This window comes from Meleagris gallopavo, chromosome 15, assembly GCF_000146605.3.
Source record: "Meleagris gallopavo isolate NT-WF06-2002-E0010 breed Aviagen turkey brand Nicholas breeding stock chromosome 15, Turkey_5.1, whole genome shotgun sequence".
In the NCBI taxonomy this organism is placed as follows: domain Eukaryota; kingdom Metazoa; phylum Chordata; class Aves; order Galliformes; family Phasianidae; genus Meleagris; species Meleagris gallopavo.
In genome coordinates, this window is record NC_015025.2 from 2,391,197 (window position 1) to 2,414,841 (window position 23,645).

General features: G+C 48.7%; 1 long non-coding RNA gene across 1 annotated transcript; it reads right to left on the bottom strand.

Annotated features, from left to right (window-relative positions):
* Positions 1-3,929: 3,929 nt before the first annotated feature.
* On the bottom strand, positions 3,930-8,017 carry LOC104913243. The gene is made up of 5 exons (XR_002119798.2): positions 7,303-8,017; positions 5,366-7,182; positions 5,070-5,149; positions 4,130-4,250; positions 3,930-4,010 (listed from the first exon to the last, which is right to left on the bottom strand). It is a non-coding gene; the product is annotated as an uncharacterized LOC104913243 (long non-coding RNA).
* Positions 8,018-23,645: the final 15,628 nt, after the last annotated feature.

The following is a 23,645-nucleotide window of genomic DNA, read 5'->3' on the forward strand; positions in this document are numbered from 1 at the left end:
CATATCTGAACAGTCACTATAGCCTTTTCCTTGCTTCTTCCATACAATTTGTGAACAAAGTTAAATTTTATACAGGCTGATTATGCCTACTGGTTGTGATTCTTAGTGGGTAAAACTTGAGGATTCAATATAAAGGAGAGAAAGTGCACAATTGGACTGATCTGCAGTCCCAGCCCTCTTTCCCAAACAGCCCACAGCAAGGCAGAAGAGCTCCGTGCTGCTTGTCATTCACTTCACCACATGTTCCAAGTTCTCCTTGCTGCTGTGCAATTACATTAAGGTTCCAAACCCACAGCAACTGACCTCAAAGGTCGTGTGTGTCTCTGCCACCGACCTGAAGAGACAAAGCACACTGAGTGGTAATTTTTTTAGTGATACGGGAAAGTATAAAATACATTCTCGAGCATGAAAGTGAAGAGTGAAGCAGCTTGAACCAACGAGAACGAGCAATCAGCCCAAGAGCACAAACACACAGAAATATGATGGGTATGAAATCATTCGGAGCCAATCAGTAAGCTCCCAACTTCTAAAGCAATTTCATAATTGAGTAATGGGACACAGCAGGGTCTGAACTATTGTGTATTATAATCTGAATGGAATGCTGTGAGAAGGCTCGAGCAATCTGATCGCACCGAGCCCTTGCTCACCAGAAATGCCTTTGACATATTTCCTTAAAGCACAGCAACGAGAGTGAAGTAACTGCTCGTTAATGACACCCCGATGGGTTGTCTGCAGCGCTGAAACTGAGATAGCAGAGATTGGAAAGCCTGTGCCTCTCCTTGGCTGGAGTTAACACACCAGCCCCCACAGACTGCCCACCCACTTCAACCTTAATCGCTGGCGTGCCTGTACAATCACCAGTTTCACTTCACTACATATTTCCTCCCCCAGAGCTTCGCTTATAAAGCAGGAGGCACTAATAATCTGCGACGATCCCGCGCCAGCCTCCTGTCATGGCTTAGTGCTCCGTGGCTGGAGCACACTGCTGAGCCCTGGCTATCTGCACAGCCTCACAGGCAGGCTTCATTCCCCTTCTATTTTCCAGACTTTCCTTGGATGTGCATGCATTAACTCTACCAAAAAGTTCTCAGCTCTCTCCGTATTTAAGGACATCACCCTCTACTTGCCAGCTCGCTTGAAAGGAGCCAAAAGCCTCCTTGATTGATGGAAGTGCTTGATGCCAAGGCAGCGGAGATGGTTTGAGATTTGAGCTCCAGGATGTGCTGCAGGACCTTGGTCTGCTATGGCACAAAAGCTGACATGTCCTCCGTGCTCAGTATAGGTGTGGGTAGACCCTGTTTACAAGGGTGGATAGTGATAGGGCAGGGGGGAATAGTTTTAAACTAAAACAGAGAAGGTTTAGAATAGATATTAGGAGAAAGTTTTTCACACAGAGTGGTGACACACTGGAACAGGTTGCCCAAGGAGGTTGTGGATGCCCCATCCCTGGAGGCATTCAAGGCCAGGCTGGATGTGGCTCTCGGCAGCCTGGTCTGGTGGTTGGTGACCCTGCACATAGCAGGGGGTTGAAACTAGATGAGCATTGTGGTCCTTTTCAACCCAGGCATTCTATGATTCTATGATCCCCCATTACTTGAGGGAGAGAACTGGGAAGGGCAGAAGTGCAAAAACTCATGAATTGAGATAAAGACAGTTTGATAAAGGAAGCAAAAGCTGCATGCACAAGCAAAGCAAAGTAAGGGATTTACTCCCTCCCTCCTATCAACAGACAGGTGTTCAGCCACCACCTTCACATGTCATGGGGACTTGAGAAAACAAACACACTCTGACCATTACCTCTTCCTCCTTCTTTCCATGAGCTGAGCACAATGTCTCATGGTATGGGATATGCTCTGGTCAGCAGAGTGCAGCTTTCCTCATTGTGTCCCCTCCCAGCTCCTTGTGCACTCCGGCCTGCTTCGTGCACAGGGCACAAGCACTGCCCAGCAACAGCTAAAACAGCATGTGCTATCTACACTGTTTCAGTCACAAACTCTAAACAGGGCACCATACAAGGTGCTGCAGAGAAAATTATCTCAGCAAACCCAGTACAACAGAGCCCTGGCTGACTCAGGTTGGATGAGAACAACCTGGAGGTCTGCTCTCAACTCCCCGAATGCTGCTCTCAGAAACGACCACTCTCATTCATTAGTGTATGATTTACTGTCTGGAAAGAGAATGTTGCCACAGTGCCACTGAGTTCAGAGGGACCATATTCCCTTCACAGCATCTCTGTGACATTAACCTTGACCAGGTTAGCTGAAGTCAGCTGTGTCCAGTGTGTATTTACAGCCTCCTTGCAGGAGCTGCAAAATGTCACTGCAGTTAGGTTTGGCTGGCAAGCAGTCTGACATGCTCCACCAGCCAACATCCTCCTGGAAAGGACCATGAGTATAAGGGAGATTTTAAAAGTGCCAAAGGGCTCACGAAGAACAAGAGATGGGGACAGTTAGAAAACTCATGCTTGCAGGACCAGACACTCCAAAAGATGGTGCCTAAAGATGGTGCCTCCAGCTTTCCAGTCACAGAAGATTTAAAGCCCTCAAAACAGCAAGGTGAGACAGCTCACTTGGAAAAGAGCTTGCGAGCTGAAAAATAATGCAAGATTATACCACAGCTCACTAGGGTGGTTCACACTGGTCTGGATGGCCCAGGAGCTCCATTCTCCACAAGTCCCAGCAAGACCCTTTCACTGGCATAGGTGGGGGCTGTGGTCCAGGTCCTCTCACATGTCTGCATGCTCACTTCCTTCTGACTGCTCCAAGGGCTTGGAGTCCAGAGTAAAGCCACTCAGTACAATTAAAGCTGGGAAGAGCAGAACTGGTATAGAAGCATGGAAAAAAAGCGGTCACTGTGCTTAGAAACTGGAGAAGAGCTTTAAAAAAAAAGTATTCTGCATAATTTAAGTCCTTTACATACAAGGCTGTCCTGTCTCCTCTGCCCGACACGATGATTTCACAAGACCTTTTAAACTCTATAACCTGTATAACAACACTGAGTTTATATGGACACTGCCTGAAGCTCACTTGTACTTGTTGCTAGAGGACACTGACAATTAATTGATTTGTTCTTCACTGACCAGTTCTGAGCCCAATACTGAAGCACAATGGATACCTGCACCTGGGTGCAAGTGTGGGAGAAACCTGTTCCTGAGAAGACAGCTCTGCATGGGCCACCCTGGACTCCCTCTGACTTTAGATGGACTTTAACCAGGCCCATGTGAGCTGCGTGCATGCACGCAAGGCAGTCTGGATTTGGACTACCAAACACTCACAACAAACAACTCGCTAATAAGCTGCAGACCAAGATTTTCTTTTTTCAGAAATTGTTCAATAAATGTGTCCAAATAAGAAGTTTCTATGGGAAAAACCTAGCCTTTTCCTACAGACAGCTCGCATTCCGGAAAAAAGGCAGCATTGCTCCCATGAATTATTCATCACAAATTACTCATCCAGTTCTTGCAGCCAGTGGTGCTTTTCCTTCTACCTGGAGCTGTAGAAAAGCCAAGCTGTGGCCCTTCAGACAGAGGTGAAGGGTCATCTCAACCAACCGTGGGACATTTGGCCAGCATGAGCAGCTCGTGGCACGTCCTATTACACACACAGTGTTTGCCATGGGACCTGTTCGCCATCAGGATATGGGGTGTCCCCTTCCCTCATCCAGCCAGGCACACCTGGCTAAGCACTGCAGACTTGAGTGAGGAGGCAGCTTCCATGCTCAGCTAAGCTGAGTTGGACACCGTGGTGGAGATGAGGGTAATGTGAGAGCCATGGCAGGAGGAGACATGGTTCTCACATTTGCAGTGCACTGCCAAGTGAAAGAAGGGTTCACTATAAGACAACCTGTGGCTGGGAAAGGGACTAGCTCTGCTCTTGGCTGCTTGTCAAATCTAGCTATTTTGCAATATTAATAAAACCAGTGAGTCCATCTTCTGCAAGACAAGTTTTAATTTCTCCAGCAAACTCAGCAGCAGACAGTCATGCCAAGACCGCTTCTTCAGAGCTTTGAATCTGCAGAAGAACATACAGGTACAACCAAAATAAACAAGAAAAGTAGAACTCACAGCACAGCCTGTGTGGAGGCATGCAGGGAGGAACTAGAGGCATTGCACAAGTGTGTGGCCACATACCTCACCAGCATCACGTGCTTAGGATGGCCACAGCCACAGGTTGGGGCTGCATAGACACAGAGACGAAGGCGTCTTTGGGACTCAGCATGGAATCTTCCTTGTGTTCTGCTGCACAAGGGACCTTCACAGAAGAAGACACGAGGTAACAGGACTGAACTGCTGCCTCTGGAAAGGCTTCTGGGGAGGCACAGGGTGCTTCTGAAGCCACAGCAGTATTAAATATGTTTGCACATGTGTGTTTGTACAGACATGCCATATTTTGTATGTCTACAACATTGCCATGCATCAAAAGTCTCTTTTGCACAGGAGTAGTTTGCCTGCTCAATTCTAACCTTCAGGAAACCATATACTGTCTTCCCAATACATTGCCACAGAAAGAAAATCAGAAACAGCAGGTTGCAGCAAATCAGCAAGCCAGGGGACAAAGATCAGTGGAATTTCACTGGTGAACAGAGCAATGCTTTGGAGGGTTTACCTCCTCAAAACTGCAGGTGGTATCTGCCACATTTAGTAGAATGCCATTGTTAATGCCAAAGTCATAAGGGAAGACAAATACAGCCCTCGCAGGGAACTCTGTGAGGTCTCCCATCTCCCAGTGCTGTGATGGCAGCAGCCAGGCTGCACGCTGGCATAGAACAATGTTCATCTCCCTGTTCAAATTCACCAAGCTTTTGTGTGCCCTCAACAAGTGAGGCATCCCAGAGCTTCATTGCAAATGCATATCTTCCTTGGGGTCAAAGCATTACCCTTCATTAGGGTTTTACATTAAATATGGCTTGTATAAGTTCAGAGTTGTATTCTCCTTTCTTTATACATCCAGAATGTCTGCTCCCATAAAGCTATCACCCATGAATTTCAACTCCCAAGACAAATCCATTCATCATGCAATAGCCCTGATACACACCATTTGAGGTGTCAGGCATTATTTTGCATCTCTTACCTCACTTTTCAGTGCAGCCAGGGTAAGGTTTTAGAGCATCTAGCACAACTCGTCAGGCTGCACTGCACTGAGCTCTGCACCTGAGACAAAGCAGTACATCATCATGTCTTCAAAAGCAGGGCACACATTTCTCTACCTGACAGCATGTTAAGTGGATATTATTCTTCAGCACTTCAAGTGCATACTTCAACTAGTTTAAAAGAAATTGCTGGAAGTGAGGCAACCCTGGACTTCAGCATTTTTGTTTTGTCTTTCTCTGAACCTGACAAGAGAACAATGCAGACTTTCAGACTTACCAGACTGCTGAGGTCCGTGTGCCACGGGTGTACACGAAAGCCAATTTCAAGAGATTAAGTGGCAATTCGAACCAGCAGTTCCTGAGAAGTGATGTTCTCCCTTGGCAGAGGTCCCTCCAGCAGAAGACGTGAGTGTGCGTTCCAGTACATGCATTCCAGTGAACAACGCTCCTGCCATCTTCCTCCTCCTTCAGCATCTTTCATCTGCTTGAAATTTAGAGGGTGATTTAGCAGACCCAAATTTGGCTCCTAATGAAGGCGATCTGACTTGTCAATCTCTCCCGTGGCTGTTGCAAGAATCCTTGATAATAACTTGGGTGGGATCCACCCTCAGAAGGCAGTGCCTAACACTAGGCCATCTGGACACCTACCGTGTGCCAAACACCACCGTTCACATTTAGTCCAGCTTCCTGCTCAAGTCAAATGGTATTTTGATGAGTGACTGCTGAAATGCTCAGGAGTTGACCCTTGCATGTTTGTCTCGCTGTCTCCAGCAGCGACGATGGCCTGCTTGTCAGCTGTTTACTCAGTTTGCAAAGGAGCCAGCTGAAAAATTTTCAACAGTGCAATTTCTCATCCAGTACAGTCTATTCAAAATCAAAATATTTCTCGGCAGTTTGTCAATTTCAATGAAATTTTACAACAGGAGAATGTCAAAACATGGTGTTTCATCACCGCCGCGGTGGTTCTTTTCAATGGCATTGATGCGTTCCATTTCATTATGGTCTTTTTGCTTCCACAGCTACACATATAAAATCTGTATTGCATTTCTGCATTCAGATATTTCTCACTGCCTGATGTCTCGTTTTTCCATTTTTATACAATAGGAAAGTAGAAACAAATCAATGTCATTTAGTCTTACTTAGACTTTTCTTTTTTCCTGACTAGTTTCTAAATATACATCTCATGGGAGATTTCCAAATTTCACTTTTTCATCCCAATTCATAACAAAAGAGCTGGGGAGTGTCAGGACTTCTCCTGGAATGGAAGTTCCCCCTCCTGACCCAGCCCTCATTACCATTCAGTCCTCCCCCAGCCATGGCTCCAGCTGAAGTCCTTGGCTCTGTGGGAACGAATAAGGTACATCTGATTCACAAGCCTAGCAACAGCTTGGGAGAACACAACTAGCAAACCACCCCTTTGCAAAACTGCATGAATCATCATGGCTTTGATGACTGCCCTCCTCGCAAGGAAAACATACCTCAGCAACAGAAATAAGATCTTAAATCAAATCAGATGCAGCTTGGAGTATTTACCTACAGCTCTGCTGGGAACAGGAACTGTAGCGGTATAAATTCTCATGGTTATTTTTCTGCTAAGGTGGGTACAAAAAAATAAAATTCTGAGTGTACCTTGACCAAAACCAAGAGAGACAACAAGAACGTGAAGCTGCAAATCCAGGCCAGTACAGTAATAACATTACTGCTCGGTCCCACCACAAGCAGAGGAACCTCTTCCTGGGGTGAGTCATACTACAAGTGCTGGTGAAATGTGAACCCCCTCCACGTGCACCACAGCATAGCTGAGCAAACTTCAGGCAGCCTCTGCTCATCTGTTTGCAAGGCCTTCAGACAGAGATACCCTGCCTTAGGTTGAGATGCTCCTTCCTTTCTGAAGTTGCCTTCTGGACTGCAGGATTTCATCTGCCATTTGCAGACATTTTACTGGTTTTGGGTGACGTAGCTTGCTGCTGTTTGATGCTCATCTGACAGTGCAGTGAAAGCGAGGGTAGGTGACCACATAGGCTGGTGCAGCACTGACTGAGGGTCATCAGCAGAAACGCAGAGGAAACATCATTTGCCAGGGTGAGATCTCATCTGAAACCACATGTAGCAATTGAACAGATCAATACAATGGGAAAGGCATTACAACAGAGGTGTGATGATAAAAGGATGGCACAATAGAGAGGTGCTTTCAAAGAAGGGAAGATTGCTCACCTGTATCAGTAGATTCCAGGTTTGCACAGGAAAGCTTCAACAAGGAGGGATCCCCAACCAGAGGTCCTTAAATGAGGTCTAAGAGAGATGCAGTCAGGCTGCACCCTCTTTGTGTCTAACAGCTAAATTGCCTTCACCTGTGCTCTCAGGGCTGACCAGGTCCTTTCCCCAGGTGCTCAATCAGTGGTTCAGGCCTCAGCAGTTCCCATAGACTATGTTGACACGTCTACTGCCGTTTCATGCTTTGCTTCTTTGTTTTCCTTGCAGGTTCTCTGGAGAATCCGTTCAAGAAGTCCTGTAGTACTGGGGAAGTATTTACCTCAGGAAAAAACTTGGTTTAAGGGTTACAGTTAGGGTTGTTTCTAAGATCACCTACAAAGTGACTTCACCTCTATGTTGTAGTACCAGGAGCTGAAGAATCTTGCTGGCCATTGGTAACAGAACATCATCTAATTCCAGGCTTCCGTGGACCAAACTATGCCAGTTCCACCAGCCTTTGCTCCTATGCCCACTAACAGCCAACTGTACTCAAGCTACAGGCTTTCAATCAGACTCAAGAACTGATCCAGTCTGAGGTCTGCTCTCCAGCCTGCTTCCCTGAGGGCTCTGCAACCTTGTCATCCAACTGGACACAAATCCCACGTACAAACAAAATGGCCATCCTCCCATCTCAGGTGCAGAGGCACTGAATTACTCAGCCCACAAATGCCCACCCCCAGCCAAGAGGTTACAAACTACAAGCTTAGATCATCAGTAAAACAGGGTGGGGACTTCCTAGCAGGGCTAAGAAGCCTCTTTGAGTGATTTCAGTGCAAATAAACAAATAACAACTACAAAAAAGTCATGTATTTCAAATGCAGAGCCCCAAGTGTTCGAGGCTGGCTACTCTCAGGCAGAGCCCCCGGGGCCAGGAGGTCACCCGGCCAGCAGCACGTTGGCCATGTCCTGGTAGGGAGCAGAGAACCGCGGTCAGACTGCGGTTTCACAGCTGCACTGCTCTGGCCTTGGGTGATGAAATAAGGCCCAGACAGGAAGCAGTTTTCCTCAACAGTAAGCTGCTATTTTTACACATTTTGCTTTTCTGACCAAGGAGACACTTGAAGCCAGTGGGCCCATTCTGCTGCTCCAGCACCAACAGCCCGAGGTGTTACTGGGCCTTCTGCAGCGTACGGCCTGGCAGGCTGGGGGGAAACCCCTGCGCCATGTGAGGGGGCAAGGTGGGTGAAGGAGCTCCCATGGCTCCAGCATCCCATGGTGAAAACAGGAGGCCAAAACAGGGCAGCAAGGGGTGGGAGGCCTGCTCCTCATAGGCAAGGGGCACAGCCTCATCTAGCACACTGCTCTGGCAGCTGCTGCAGGCTAAATCACGCTGCTATTTACACATGAGACGATGGTTTCCTGCAGCTCTGCAGCTCCTGTCTGCAGTCCCATCTCACCGTCCCTCAGGAGCAGGGAATGGGCAATGCCACACCAAGCCCCAGTGGCACAGCCAAACCTCACTATAGACTCCGTGCCACCTCTGTGCCCTGCGGACAGCTTGAGAGGCTGCAGGATGGACCTAATGCAAACATATAAATTAACATGTGCCTCCTAGGGGGGTTGTTAGGCTTAGCTCATTAACAGTTAAAGCATATCCAATGGTCAAAGTTATTTGTTTGTTTGTATTTTTGCAGCTGTCCTTAGTTCTCTTCGGTCAAGTAGAGGTGTGAGGTCCAATATAGCATCAGGATGGCTGAGCTTGTTTCCAGCCCTGAAAACACAATGAAGTGCTAATAAAAAAAAAAAAGTACTTGTGAGAAGGATTCCACTCTAAAGCCCTCTGCAAACAATGCACATAAGCATGGAAATGCAGGAGCCTGTGCACCCTGGGGAGGGGAGCTGCTGCCAGCTACTTTGGGAGGAGAAGTGGAGTCTCGATGGCTTAGGGAGGAAACTTTGGACACAGATAGTGGGGTAAGAGAAGTCTTTGCTTCTCTGTTCCTTAACTGAAGTGCTGCAGCTCAGCACTGACACACGGTCAGATGAAGCCACCCATCCACTCTGGCTGCTCAGTCCCACTGGGAACCACTCCTGCCTTCATCAGTGCCCAGCCAGTGGGAGCATCCCCAGGTCCCACAGTATGCATGCCTCTCTCTAATTCTGAGGCCCTTCTCAGTATATGCCCAGAGAGGTGTGCATGCTCTTAAGATATGAGTGTCACAGGGAGCAGCTCTTCTCCAGCCCCAATATGCAGTCCATACAAAGTGCTTGGAACACAGCTGACCTCATTTTAAAGACTACAGGTCTTGAAAAGTACAGGTCCGGAAGCAGGTGTAAAGGCGTAAGTAGAAGTCAGAAGCTCAGAAAATGATGTAGAAGTGCTGTCACCCATCTCTGGATCTCTCAAAGCAGTGGCCACACATCTCTGTGCATTGCTGGAAGTAGACAGCTCTGGCTTCTTCTCCAGCTGACGATGCTGGAGTGAACACGCATGCCCCTGCAACTGGAGGCTTGGACAAGCATTGCACTGTAAAATCAGGCTGAGCATGAAGGCAAAAAAACACTAAGTGACAAAAAGGTGAGTTCAGGACTTCTCCACTTGCTTCAGTTGACTCCAGCAGGGATACATCACCATTGTTTCACAAAGAAATTCCGCTTAAAGTGACCCCTCAGCTCACTGTTGCATTCTCAGCTCAGTATGTTCATATCACTGTAAGGTGATGGAAGGACAGACAGCCAAGCAATAAGCCAAAGGAAATTTTGTCCCTGGAAATGACCCTGAGCCCAGCAGCTGTACTGCAGCCCTGCCTCTGAGATCAGGCACTAAAAGGATTTCAGAGGGAGCAAGAGGGGTCAGAAGGGATGCCCAGGGAGTAGCAGGAGTGGCACGAAGAGGGACGCAGCACTGTCCCACATCCAGGATGGGAGCTGCTGGCACAGTGCTCTGAGCCAAGACCCGGCCCGGCCATCTTGGTTGTTTTGGTCTTTCTTCGACAGAATGAGCTCAGATGAAACTGAAGCAGGTGCTAATTAAAAACAGGGCTATTCTTCAAACTGGGCTTTTAATTACTGTAAAAATATGTCGAGGAAAGTTGCAAAGGGGAAGAAAAATAGTAATTCCTTGTGCTACCTGCCATTTTCACTTGATTACCATCACACTTTTCTGTAGAGCAAAAACATCAGTCCTTCATAACAAACTCCTCTCTTGGGGGCTAGTGTGAATTGAGAGCTGTGAGGCCCCGCCGTGGGCTCCAAAACTAGCAGCATAATGTCTGTAACAGACATGCTACCTAATTAAATTGTTAGGGAACAGGCTTTTATATCTTTAACACCTAATTTACTATTGTTTCTTTGAAAGTGTTTGGCTTCCCTGTGGTTTTTTGGGCCTCCCTTCTCAGTTTTACGATGGCTTTTAAGTTTTTCGTGTGTGTTTCAACTAAATAACCATTTTGGAGGTTTTGTTAGGGTCCCGGCTCGAGTCAGACCGAGGGAAACCGGGGTCTGTTTTACTGTTGTTCATGCTGGGCGAGTTACCACTACTGTGCTAATTATGTAATTACCCCATTTTAATAGCTATTGTATACTGCTTTATTGCTAACAAATCTTATTTCCTCTTTCTTTTCTCACTGATTGAACGGTAAAAGTATAAGGACACACGCAAATGTTATACTGCACTATAAACCATAATACAAGCCTTGCAAGAGTTCACACCATAAACAAGCATCTTGGCTTATACATGACGGAAGCAATGATGTAAGTTTTGCTCATTAGGAAGACACCAAATTGTGTCTTTTATCAAATACCAGGTGCAACGCTGCAATGGCCGCTGCAAGTCTCTTAATGTACGTTTGTACCTTGCTTCTTGCAAAGAGTGTGGATTATACTGATGATATCTGGACTGCACTGCGTCAAAAGAGAATAATGAACGTGTGCAGCAATTACTTCCTCACCAATGTTTTTTCACAGAGAGTGGTGACACACTGGAACAGGTTGCCCAAGGAGGTTGTGGATGCCCCATCCCTGGAGGCATTCAAGGCCAGGCTGGATGTGGCTCTGGGCAGCCTGATCTGGTGGTTGGTGACCCTGCACATAGCAGGGGGTTGAAACTAGATGATCATTATGGTCCTTTTCAACCCAGGTCATTCTATGATTCTATGATTCTATCATTCTATGATATTTAAAGCAAAGTGAAAGACTTGGGCTCAGAGAGGTGGGGGAGCACCTCTGCAAAATGATTCCTGAGTTGCTCTGTTAGGGACAGACCTGGAGGGAGCTGGAAGGTCCTAGGGATCGCTGAGAGCGATGGGGTTCCACCCAGTAAGCAGGGCAATAGCAAGGGTTTGCTGGGCACGGGGCAGCCAAACCCCCACTGCTGTCCTCCAGCCCATCTCCACAAACAGCAGCAAGGGCTGCCCCTCTCCCCATCACATTCCTCCTTAAATCCATCCTTTGCCAGCATATCTACCGAAAAGACTGACAGCAAAAGACTGAATTAGGCTGCTGGTGTGCTAAGACCACTGTCTATCATACTGAGCAATATTGGCTCATCGTCCTCCCACGCTCACTCTCTGTCTGCACCCATCTGCTGCCTGCAGGCTCGCGCTGGGGTTCGGAGCAGCAACGCTGTGCAGGGAGCAGGTCGGGGACAAAAGCTGCAGGATGCTGTGGAGGCAGCAAGAGACAGAGAGGCACACCCCCATGTATGTGCAAGTGTATACAAATATACATAGATGTATATAACTCTATTTCTAATTCTTTATCTCTATTTATACCTGTATCTCTATACCTGTGCCTGTATCTGCATCTATATCTTTATCTATATCTACGTCTGTTCCTGTACTCATATATATATTCGGGGGCAGTCTTTGGCAGTCAGTGCTTCGTTTCTCCTGGCTGGATATGCATAAATGAGGAAACAACCCCACCAAAAAATGGGACTTGGCTGAAACCTGAATGTCTGCAGAGTGAGATCTGTTTGAGCCACTTCTTCCACCAGGAAAATCAAAGCGTTTCATTTCATGCCAGACCCACGGAAAATCCCCACCCTGGGCCATCGGAGTGTGCCATGGGCAGGCATCTCTTAGTGCACAGGGCAGGGTCACAGAGACCATCAGGAGACAAAGCAGTGCTGTAGGAATGGGGCTCTGGCATTGCCTGAGGATGATGGCACCTGGAGCTGTGGCTGCATGAGACACGGCGAGGAACGTCGGCCTGGCCTGAAGTAACACGGGATGATGTTTCCACACTGGAATTTCTCTAAGCTCTCTGTGTGGTTAGAAGTTTCAGTATTCTGAATGCTCGCCTACCAGCATCTCTTTCAGCAAGCATTTCAGCCTTAGCTCCTCACGCTGATGACAGGCTGGACTGGAGGGCACAGGCGTGAGGACACAACCATGTGCCAGCTGCACAGGATGGACTGGGATCAGGGATATAGGTCCCAGCCCAATGCCAAAGTAGAACAGCAGAAAGCAAAGCTGGTCCCCTTCCTCCTAATTTCTCAGCTCACCTCTCAGTGATGTGTACTGCTTCTGGGGCACTCTGGTGGGTTTAGGAGAAAGTCTGCAGCATCCTACTTGGAATAACTTTTGGCATCCAAAGCATGCCAGGCCAGGAATGATGGAAGTCAACCTTCAGAAGGCGCAGAAGGCAGGAGCTGGTGCACAGAGCACCTTTTCTAAAGCATCACCTCTCTCAGATTATGGTCCTCCTCTGCTGACTGTCTAACACCATCCAGCTGCCTCATCAGCCCTGTGTGGTCTTCAGGCTGGCATTGGTATTGCCACACCAACAGCCATGTCAGCACAGCCCAGCTGACATCACAGCCCACAGACATCTCTGCAGCACTAGTGACCGCATATTAATGGATTATCACCATTTCACAGCTGCTGGCCCAAATCCTGAGTGCTCCACCCAGACTTGAGCCTGCAGGCGTGGGCAGAGGAGCAGCCTTCTGGCAGGCACGGCTTAGAGACATCATCCAATGCTGCCCATGAACTCTGTGTGCCAGGTCCCTCTTTCCAGGCACCGGCAGACTTTTAGGATGCCTTTCACAAGGGCCAATGAAGGGCCATCCCTATGTCCAAGAGCTGCATGAGTGTTGGGCCTCCTGGTGGAGACACAAACTGCAAAGCATAACCCCCATTTCATAAACAATTTCCACCAGCTTCTGCTTTCCTCTTGCATGTACTACCCTGAAAAGAAGGATTTACAATATTTTTAACTTATAGTACTCAACTGTATCAAATTATTCTTGGATCACATATTAAATGGAGATTTTCCACATAATATCTGTTGCAGATGGGGAAAAAAAAAAAAGGGAAAAAAAAATCATCTATGGGTGAGTGTAGTCCATTCATTGGTTTACTGATACAGCCCTCTCCAGGGATTGTCAGAAATAAACGCGCTGCCCCTGTTTGCAGGATTTTGCATTTGGATTGCTGAGCTAGCTGAAAAAATGTGTGAAATCACATGGGAGCCGACAGCTCCCTATTGACTCGGCATACGAACAAGCTCACATGTGTTATTTATTCCAGCAAGCCCGTGGACTGTGTCGTGCACATGAAATGCTATAGCCTGCTCTGAAATGACAATAGATAATAATCAATAATGCTTTGTTCATAGCGCATCTCTCATGTGCACATACCGGAGTGGCGAAGGTCTGATTGGATGCTGCGAGACAAGGAGTGGCATTGCCTGGGGCGGCTCACCCAGAGCATCCCTCAGACAGGTGGTGCTGGATGCAGCCCTGGCCAAACGTTGCACTCCAGGCTCTCAGGTGTGCCAAAGACATGGCTTATTATTTGTTTGATTGATTGTTTTTAAGAAACAGCTTCTGCTGGAGCAGCTTTCCAGTTACCTGCTATGATGTGCCGCAGCAGTAAAAATTGCTTGATATTTTGGGAACTCCCATGAGGAATAAAGGATATCAGGGTAGGCCGAGAGGGGAGAAGAGATGCACGCTGCCCTTCCAGCTCTGCCAGCCCCTTGCCCTCATCCCCATCCAGGTTGGCCATTACTCTGCATCCTCCCCACCGGGCTGGCACGGCCAGCATGGCACAGCTCCAGCACGGCATCGCCCTCACTGCACAGCTACCGGCAGGGGATAATTAGTGCCTGCCCCATCTGCTCGATGAGCTGGGAGGAGAGGCTGGGGAGCTCTGCCAGCCAGCGCTTAACTCTTCCTTCCTCAGACGTCTCCCGCTGTGGGAATGGCGGTGGGAATGGCTGCGTACGAGGCCAAGGTCACCCAGACACCCATCGCCAGGTGGACAGATTCAGGTTTCCCCACAGCAAATCCCCTCCACGCTCCGTCCCCATCCAGAGCAGAATGCCCTGCGTGCAGCTTTAAGCCGGGTGCTGGCGTTTGGGAGACAAGGGAGGATGCTAACCACTGCAGAGCAAACGCAGACACGAGATTAATGCTGCTCTCAGCAGCAGATTTCTCTCCTGCATTAAAGTCAACACATCACCCAGCACTTACTTCACACCCTCCCTGGGGTGGCCAGAGAGCTCCCTTTAAAAGGTTAATACTTCTCCGCCCCCACACCCCTAAAGAAACAGGATATTTCCCAGCTAATTTATATGTGTCTAATTTTCATATCAGCAGCACCGAAGCTTTCTCAGCTTTGCTTTATTTCTCTCCACGTTGCCGCTCACGCCGAGTCGGTTTTGATCCTTCCTTTCCTTTCCCAGATTCCATTATCCACAGGTTTCTGGGTGAACAACAAAACAGCACATGCTGGAACCTGTTCAGGTGAGTATTTTTTCTCGCTTGGAAAACCTTTTCCCCTCGCTTTCACCCTCCCTGCCGGGGAGTTCAAAGGGACACGTTCGCAAACACGGCCGCGCTCGCCGCACCCACCCTTGCCACCTTGAGGGAGGGAGCGGCACAAAAACTCGCTGGTGAACATTTGTGCAAATATTCATCTGGCATCTGCTAATGTCAAGTCTGGCTGGATTGGAACTGCCGAAAAGCATCAATGAGGAGGGCAGACAGTGAGCACCAAGCTGCTTCTTTACATAAAGAAGAGCTGCATCAGGAAGGGGTCCCACTAGCATCTCCCAGCCGAGCAGCGGGGCTTTGGGTGCTGCTTTGGGCTGAGAGCATGGGGATGTTGGTGTTCCTTCTCATCATCCCGAAGGCTGCTTCTTTATTAAGGGCTGGGAACGGCTCCCACCAGCAACGTGTGGCTGGTTGTCATTTAAATGTTTCGTCTAACCCGGGAAATTTCCAGGAAGGTCTGACAGCACACGCAGTGATGGGCCCACGGGTAACAAGTCCTGCTCGTTTATTCATTTGCCCAGAAAAATAATGAATGCAGAACTGATGGTGGTTTTTGTTTGTCCCCTAAAACAATGTTATCAGTACATGCCCTCGGTGCATTTCACTGCAATTACTAAGGTTATTCCAGCTGGAAAGAGAGTCAGCTTAACTTTTTCTTTTAAACTAATGACCATTTAATGTCAGATAAAAGGTTTAGAGGAAAGGATTAACTACCACTTTCAACAGAGATGCAGGAGATAATTGACTCAATTTACCCCCGATCCACGTGAGTGCAGAGACTCTCTAGCAGGTGTCCCTGCCCTCCAGGAGGATGCTTCTGCTCTCAAACAGCCACGCTCTCAAAACAGAGAAATTGCAGGTCGGATGTGAAGCCCGATAACGAAACCCCAGGAGCAGATAATGAACCCAAACGCATGGTGGGTGCCAGGAGGAATGGGTGCAGCCCTCCTTCTGAGCTCAGAGCCCGGCAGAGCTGCACACGCTCTCACTCTCACTGCTGCTCTGGAAGCTTCCAGCCCCACCACTGCTGCTCATTTCCCTCCCACCCCTTTGACCTGCTTTTTCTGCCCCCACCCTTGGGTGCTATTTCCAAGACCTCGGGGTAATCCTCGGGCATCTGCAGGCACTGGAAGCAGCCCAAGGGAGGCAGAAGGTCTCGTGGCCAGGCAGGTGAGAGGCTGGGGCTGCTCTCTTCCTCCAGCACGTGACGCAGTGCCGGGTCACACCTTGCATAGGTAAGAAGCAAATGTGCAGCTTGAGTCACTTGGCTCTGGCAGCAAATGGGAGATTAGGGCCGGGTTCAGACCACCTACCAACATCCTGCTCACTGCAGGGTCCCACGACACCCAGCCCCCCTCTTAACTCCCTTCAGGGTCGCCCCCAGACGCCTTGCAGCACACTCGTGGATGGGATGTGCACACCGGCAGCCTCCAGGCAATGAAAGATCTCAGCCCAGAGGCTCAAAGCTGAACACAGCTTGCCACGCTCAAGATCAAATGGCTCCTCCAGCCCTGTAACGGAACCGACTTCACCATGCTAGGTTGCTGCTGGCATGGCTTTTGTGGGACCTGGAGAAGAGCTGGGCTGCCCCATGCATGCAGGGCTGTTGGCTGTCTCCATCCCCAACCCAATGCCATGTCAGAAAAAGGAGTCAATATTCCACATGGAACATCTTTTGGAACCTACCACAAGTAGATGTGAGAGATCTCCATGGGGGAGATGTGGCTCTGGAGCTTCTTATAGGGGTGGAAATGTAATTGAGAAAGGAAGCATGCACCACAGCTTTCAATGTGAGGAAGGGGAGCACAGTAGATAAGGTGCCCTCCACCCCCAGGGCAGGCTTCTCATTGCACAAGCCCCTCATGGACAAGGAGCAGGTCTGAAATTCACATCCTGGTCCCCATCCCAGACCTGAGCTGTCACCATAATGTCACCAGCCCAAAGCAGACAAGACAAGCAGCATCCCACTTGCCTGGCAATGAGTGCCAGTGCCTGCTTGCCATGCCCTGCATTCATGCCCCTCAAACCCAGAACAGGTCTCCCGTACCAGTTTCAGAATTCACTGCCTTTCACCAAATTCCCCTGCCTGTTTTGGGAGCAGGTGAGCAGGCGGTCCCCATTCACTTTCCATGTAGTCTAGACTATTCATTACTTTCCTGTCTCTAAATGAGGCGGGCACAGTCCTTTCAATACCTCTCCATAAAGCGGTCCCTCACATGGCCTCTAATCGTTTGCATTGTCAGCTGCTGGGCGCTCATTATGGCCCTCCATCCCCTTCGAGATCAGATATCCAGCAGAGCCCGGCTCTCCAGCAAGGGTTTCTTCGAGATTCCCCACATCAGGAATACTTTCCATCCCTTCCTTTAACCATCCCCATATTTTGTTTTACATTTCCAACAGCAAAAAAGGAAAAGCACCTCGGAGTCGCTGTGGATGGCTCAATAGAAACAGTTGCAATTAATTTGGAGCCCAACGAGGTTCACGAGCTCGAGCTATTCCTCGCGGTGTGCCGTGCCCTGCAATTGCTGGTGGTGAATGTTAGCTGCCATTGTGCTGCCCATTCACCTAGCTTTGTGTGGTCTGACAATATCTCAACCCAAGGTGGTATATGGTTGCAGGCACTGCCGCTCTCGTTATTTACAATGGCTAATTAAGATCCTGCTACAACCTTCATCCCACCCTTAATTCTTATGAAGCAGCCAACAAAAGGTTTTGATTTCCTTTTTGGCTGGAAGACCTTTTGGCTTCTGCAAAAAGGGGATTAAGAATGAAAGCACATAAAGGTATGTGCACAATCACAAAGTCATAACAGCTCTCCCAGTGCAGTCTCCCAGGAATGAAACGCAGCATTAGCAAGAAGGGCTAATTGGGACTGGTTTAAGGAGCACACATTGTGTAGCAGAGCCCGGTAACACTTTTGATCAGGCAGACAACACAGCCACAAATTGCTTTCTTCCCTCTCCAAAATATCTGACCCCTGAGGAAATGGTATTTTACCTTTCCCAAGCAATTCAGACAGATGGGCGGGACGGAAAGCACTGGTCTGCAGGGATGCAGAACTGGGAGCTGGGTCCCACCGCTGGCTCTAATGGCACTCACCAACATCACTGCTATCACTGCCCCACAGCTCACTGAAACCTTCTGCATGCTGTATTTGGGGTGCTGTGTTGGGTTTCCAGAGCCACAGTGAGACAACCAGGCTCCATCCTCTGTCCGTGTTCGGGCAAGGAGAGACGCAGATCTGGCTCAGGTGCCTCCCGAGAACCTCCTTATTGCACACTTTGCTTGAGAAGGAGGTTGAGGATGGCCTCCCTTCTGCTGCTTCCCACCATGGGCAGTGGGCACTACTCCCAGCTCCCAGCTCAAAGCTCCCCTCGCGGTCCCCATGCCCCCAAGCCAGCCTGCAGGCCAAGGGAATCTGGTTCATTAGTTCTTGGCAATGCCACCCCCCAGAATGTCATGGCATGCAGAAATCTATGAAAACCAGAGACCCAAGACATGTGTTTTTGTTTGTTTGCATGTGCCAACATTTCCAATGTCTCAAAAATGTGTGCCTGCAAAAGCTGCATGTGTGTTATTCATTTAGGATCATTTTCAGCCCTTATAATAGGAGGCTCATTTTATCCTCTTGAAAGCTCTCGAGCAGCGATGATCACAGCCCCAAAGCCTGCCACTGCTGTAAACAACATTTAGGCTCCACGTAGCAGTCTCTCCTTGGGAAGCAATGCCATGAAGGAGTGGAAGGGTTTTCACTATTTGCTTGTGTCAAATACACTGATAGATAGGCAGCTATTTCCTTTAGGCTCTTTTGTAAACCCCAGCCAAGATTTTACATTCTGATTAATGCAAATACGGTCATATGATCAAAGTAACATGTGCTACCTCCCAGAGACTAATGCACTGATCACTGACGTGCCCTGGGCCATGGCCCATCTCACACCATCACTGTGCTCCATGGTTCCTGACACTGCTTCCTCCTGCCTTGCACAAAGCATCTCCCAAGTGGGCTGGGGTCGGGGGCTGCTCTGAGCCAGAAAGCATCACTAACCATCCCAAATCCATTGCCGCCTTCTTTTCTTCACCGTGCATGCCAAGGTCGCTGATGGCAGATTTCTGCCAGTACTGATGGAGAGATGCAATGAGAATATCCCAAAATGCCTACATTTCTCCATATCCTTTAGCTGGAAAGTCTTGGGGTGAAACCTCCAAATCACAGATTTCTCCCAGCATTCCCACCATGGGCTCAGAACTGCCTGTTTTGATAGCAAATGGACCTCCCAAACCCAGGGCTGCTCTAACAGGTGTGAATGCCAGGCGGGGCGAGCAGGTCTGGGCTGCTGGGGCAGGGAGGGATGCTCAGTGTGCCCACAGCCGTGTGCTGCCCTTCCCCAGCTCCATCCCTCCAACCACACCTAGAGCTTCCACCGCTGTGCTGTGCAGCCTAGGGGAAGCCATCATCGATGGCTGCTACGTGATTACATCTTCTGTTATTCCTGGCCACTACCGTTGTTTTCTTCCAAGCGAAGGTGGTGTTTTCTATCCTTCAGGCCCAAGCAGACCAATTCATCTCTCTTCAGATTGGTTTGATGTGGCTTGGGAAACTCAGCTGCTGCTTTCCCAACCTGCTGTCATCCAGTTCCGCTTCCTACGGCGCAGGGCTCGCAGCACGGGGATGCTCAGTGACATATCTGTGTGCTCTGTGACTGCACTGCACTCCTGACTCCTGGGGGTCACCGCAGGGACTGCTCACGGCCCAGAGCTTGTGGGATCAGCGGGGACCATCAGCAGGCTGCAGGAGGGGCTGCAGGTGGCACTACATGGGGCACAGACACGCTGCTGGGCAGTGGAGTGGAGGAACAAACTCAGGAACAGCACTTTAGAGAGGGGGTTTAGACCTACTCAGAGATTTGGAAAACAGTTTCCACTGAAAAATAAGCAGGGAGATTTCTTTAAGCACAAAATACTGCTTTTTTGTTTTCAAAATGAAGCTTCTCGTTTCTCATTTCTTCCTTTCAAATCACCTACATTTTAAAGAAGAAATAAAACGTTGAATAGGTTGAATTAAATGTTTTTGGTAAACCCAAATCTCTCCACCCAGTACTTTGTCTCACTTAAAAAAGAAAAGTTTCAGTTTGACCTGATTTTTCCTCCCTAATTTTTCAGCTCACACCGTTGGAAATAACAGAGTCTATGTAGGTTACATCATTCGCGAAGAATCTCTTCTCATCCGTCTCCAAATGAAAAACAACAAACATTCAAAAAATAATTGAAGTTTTATATATATCCCTTGGCCATTCAGGTGGTATGGCTGGCACGAGACAGCGGCACTTGAAACAGCTGTTGTGAATCTTAAGTGTAAACTTCCACCCTTTGGCAGGAAATCAGGAAATTCTGCAAGGAATATACCTGCTTTCCCTCACAGCAGACAAAAGTTGCAACGTTTAATGCAGGAGAGGGGATGGGGGTAGAAGGCTTTTTCCCTGGGGTTACCCAGGCTCCATCCCTCCCTTGGTGCTGAGGGATAGACAGAAGGACCGTAGCTTGGTATAACTTTTCCTCCTTCCCAGACAGGTACCTGGCTTGTAGACTAATGGAAGGAAGCACAACGATAGCCCCCCACACACATGCACCTCTTCCCATCATACAACCTTATTTCTCAAGGCTGAGTATGCTAACACAGCGTGCTTTTGAAGAAAAGCTCACATATGGTTTGTGTTATCCAACCCATCTCACCTGGAGCCAACTGCTCGCTCTGGGTCAGAGCTTTGATGGTGGAGGAACCCTCCTTGGGAAAACCAATCACTCAGCCATCTCCCACAGCACAAGGGTGAGGGCCCAGCTGGAGTCTGCGCACCCACAGGGGCACTGAGATGCTCCATAAGCCCAAGATGGACCATGGGAATCCATGGAGCCGTTTGTAGTCCTGCAGCCCATGGTGATAGACTTGTGTAAGCTGGGTGCTTGCTTCACCCAAACTTGACCTCTTCTGAGCTGTGTGCTTGTGAGCTGAGGCAAAGATGACAAAGCCATCTTCTCTGGACTCCCAGAGTTTCCCCTCTCAGACAGACAGACGTTTCGGCACACCATAGGCCCAGTTCCACAGTCGGTTCAGCTGTGGCATTACCAGAGCATGCCACAAGCTGATCCCTGCTGTGAGAGCACGACTAACCCAGTCCTATTTCTGCAGCAGCAGCTACAATATGCTATTATTAAATTCAATTAAGGAGTGTATTTGTTTAAAATGTGCCCACCCAGAGCTCCACACACATTAACACCATCGATTGCTTCGAGCAATCATCTAAGTGTTACACGCCTTACTATTGAGGTTATTTCCACAATGGTAATTAAATTCTCATTAACAGTTTTCAATTATAAAGTAAATGAAAGGTAATAGCCTACACAGAGAACTGTAGCTCATAGCCAGGCAGTCTGAAAAATTTCTGAAAGGAGGAAATAAAGGCAGAAAAGCTGCTGCTTCTCCACAGCACGGAGGGCAGCAGAGCACTGTTGACTGGGCTGAAGCCCACTTGGCACATGATGGATTTCCCTTATTTCTTCTCATTTCTTGAACATCTCCTTCCATGAGCACCCCTGTGCCTTTTGTGAAGGCACTCCAAAGGCAGTCTGGTGATGAATTCCCATCTTTTCTGCTGCTTTTGTTGCTGTTGCTTTAATAAGGTGTCAGGAACAGATGTTCAAACACAAATTCTCAATACGCACCATCCTCAGCCAAAAAATCTCTCAGAAGGCTCCAACCCAGGTGAACACGGCCATCTCCTCACTATGCTGATACTTCACAGCCTGAGGAACCCATCCCATTGCTTTCCCCTAAATATTTCTCTGACCCAATGATACAAGTGCCAGAGGCCCTGTTGCTGACTGCTCGGCCCTGAGGTCCCATGTGCCAGAGTCCAAACCCAGTGCACACTGTGGGACTGGGAGCAGATCCCCCCCAGCTCTTGGCCCCACACGGCCCTTCTCCAACATCGACCGCCTTCACCCCTCCTGATTTCCCCGATGGCAAACAAATCCTATCATGCTGACAGTGATCCTCGGTGCCATGAGCCATGGCTGTATTTCCAGGAAAAAAAAAAAAAAGACACCTGTAAGCCCTTTCTTCCCCTGGAAATCAGCTGGGTTTCTCCACTCAGAGGTACTCACACAGCAATCCACAGCCGCTCCCAGTCGCCCACCCCCAGCGCTCCTCTGAACTCTCCCCAAATCTCTCCCACACGCATCAATCTGAAGGCAGAGCTGAGCTGGCAAAGCCCTCCAGCACCCACCAGCCATATCCACCACCACGCTGCCATCCTGCGAGGTCCAGCTGCGGGCTCCCATGCAGTCAGGATGGACATGGGCTGCCCAGCAGCCGCACAAGCTGGCTGCAGATAAGGCATCACCTGCAGGGCTGCCTGGCTTTCCATCAAGCAGCGTGGACTGACCCCACTCAGCACTGCTCATTTTTCTCTGAGCTTGCGAGGTTTGGAGATTTGTTTCAGATAAGCATCCTCAAGTTTGCATGCTTATCTGCACCATCTCCCAAATGGCTTTGATCTGCAGGGTTTGGCTGCAGCTCTCAAAGTTATCATGAGAAAGCTTGTTCTTGGGAGAGCCGTTCTGATTAACAAGAAAAAGTTTTCTGAGCGGCTCTGAGCATCCCAAGCCCTGGCTGGAATCAGGGAGCACAACCATGTGCGCATGCAAGAAACCAAGCGAGCATTTCCTTAATGGTGCTTGGCCGTCCTTTCAGCTATAATTTAAGGTCAACCATTCTGTCTCCCTTCTTTTTGCCGCTCTCCATTCAATGCTGTCTCACCCGCTCCACCAGGAGGGTCAGCACACGCTGTCTGCAAACACGGATGAGCGCTTTGTGCTTACACATGGCTCTACATCACCCAAATCTCTGCCGAAGTCTCACGAGGAGAATGGGCTGCATTGAGGAGCAGAGGACCCAGAGGTGGGGAGAAACATGCGGGGCAAGGAGGGCAGGGAGTGCTCTGGGGGCTGGTCGGGGTTAGGATGAGTCTTAAAAGTTATAGTATTGAATCCTGTTGACTCCATGGAAACCAATAGCACCTCTCCAGAGCTCCAGCAAAGGAAACACAAGCCACGCATAAGTACGTGTTAATTGAGTCATATGCTAATTTTCCAGTTTACCTTTGCCTTGGCCAAGGCTTTAGGAAATATTTAGTGGGCTGAAAAGTATCAAATTTAAGTCCTGCTCTTGAAAAACTCCAGCACGTGTTTCCCCACTCTCGGCCCATCACCCCACATAAGATTCCTCCCCTTTGGGAGCAATGAGGGAGAAGAAAGAAGACAGTACTGAGGAAAAAGCAGAATTACACAACTGGCAATAATGTTTATAGTGGGGAAACCATCCCAAACATACCGTGCAGCCCTCACATCAAAGGTAAACAGCCATTAAAAAAAAAACTACTCAGCAAGGGGAACGAAGCATGAACAGCAAAAAATATATACATGCGTTTTAAATAATTTTTTTTTTTAATTGTTGAGGCAGTAATACTTGGTTCATGGAACTGCAATATACAGAGAGGTGAAATAAATAGCTTATATATATATA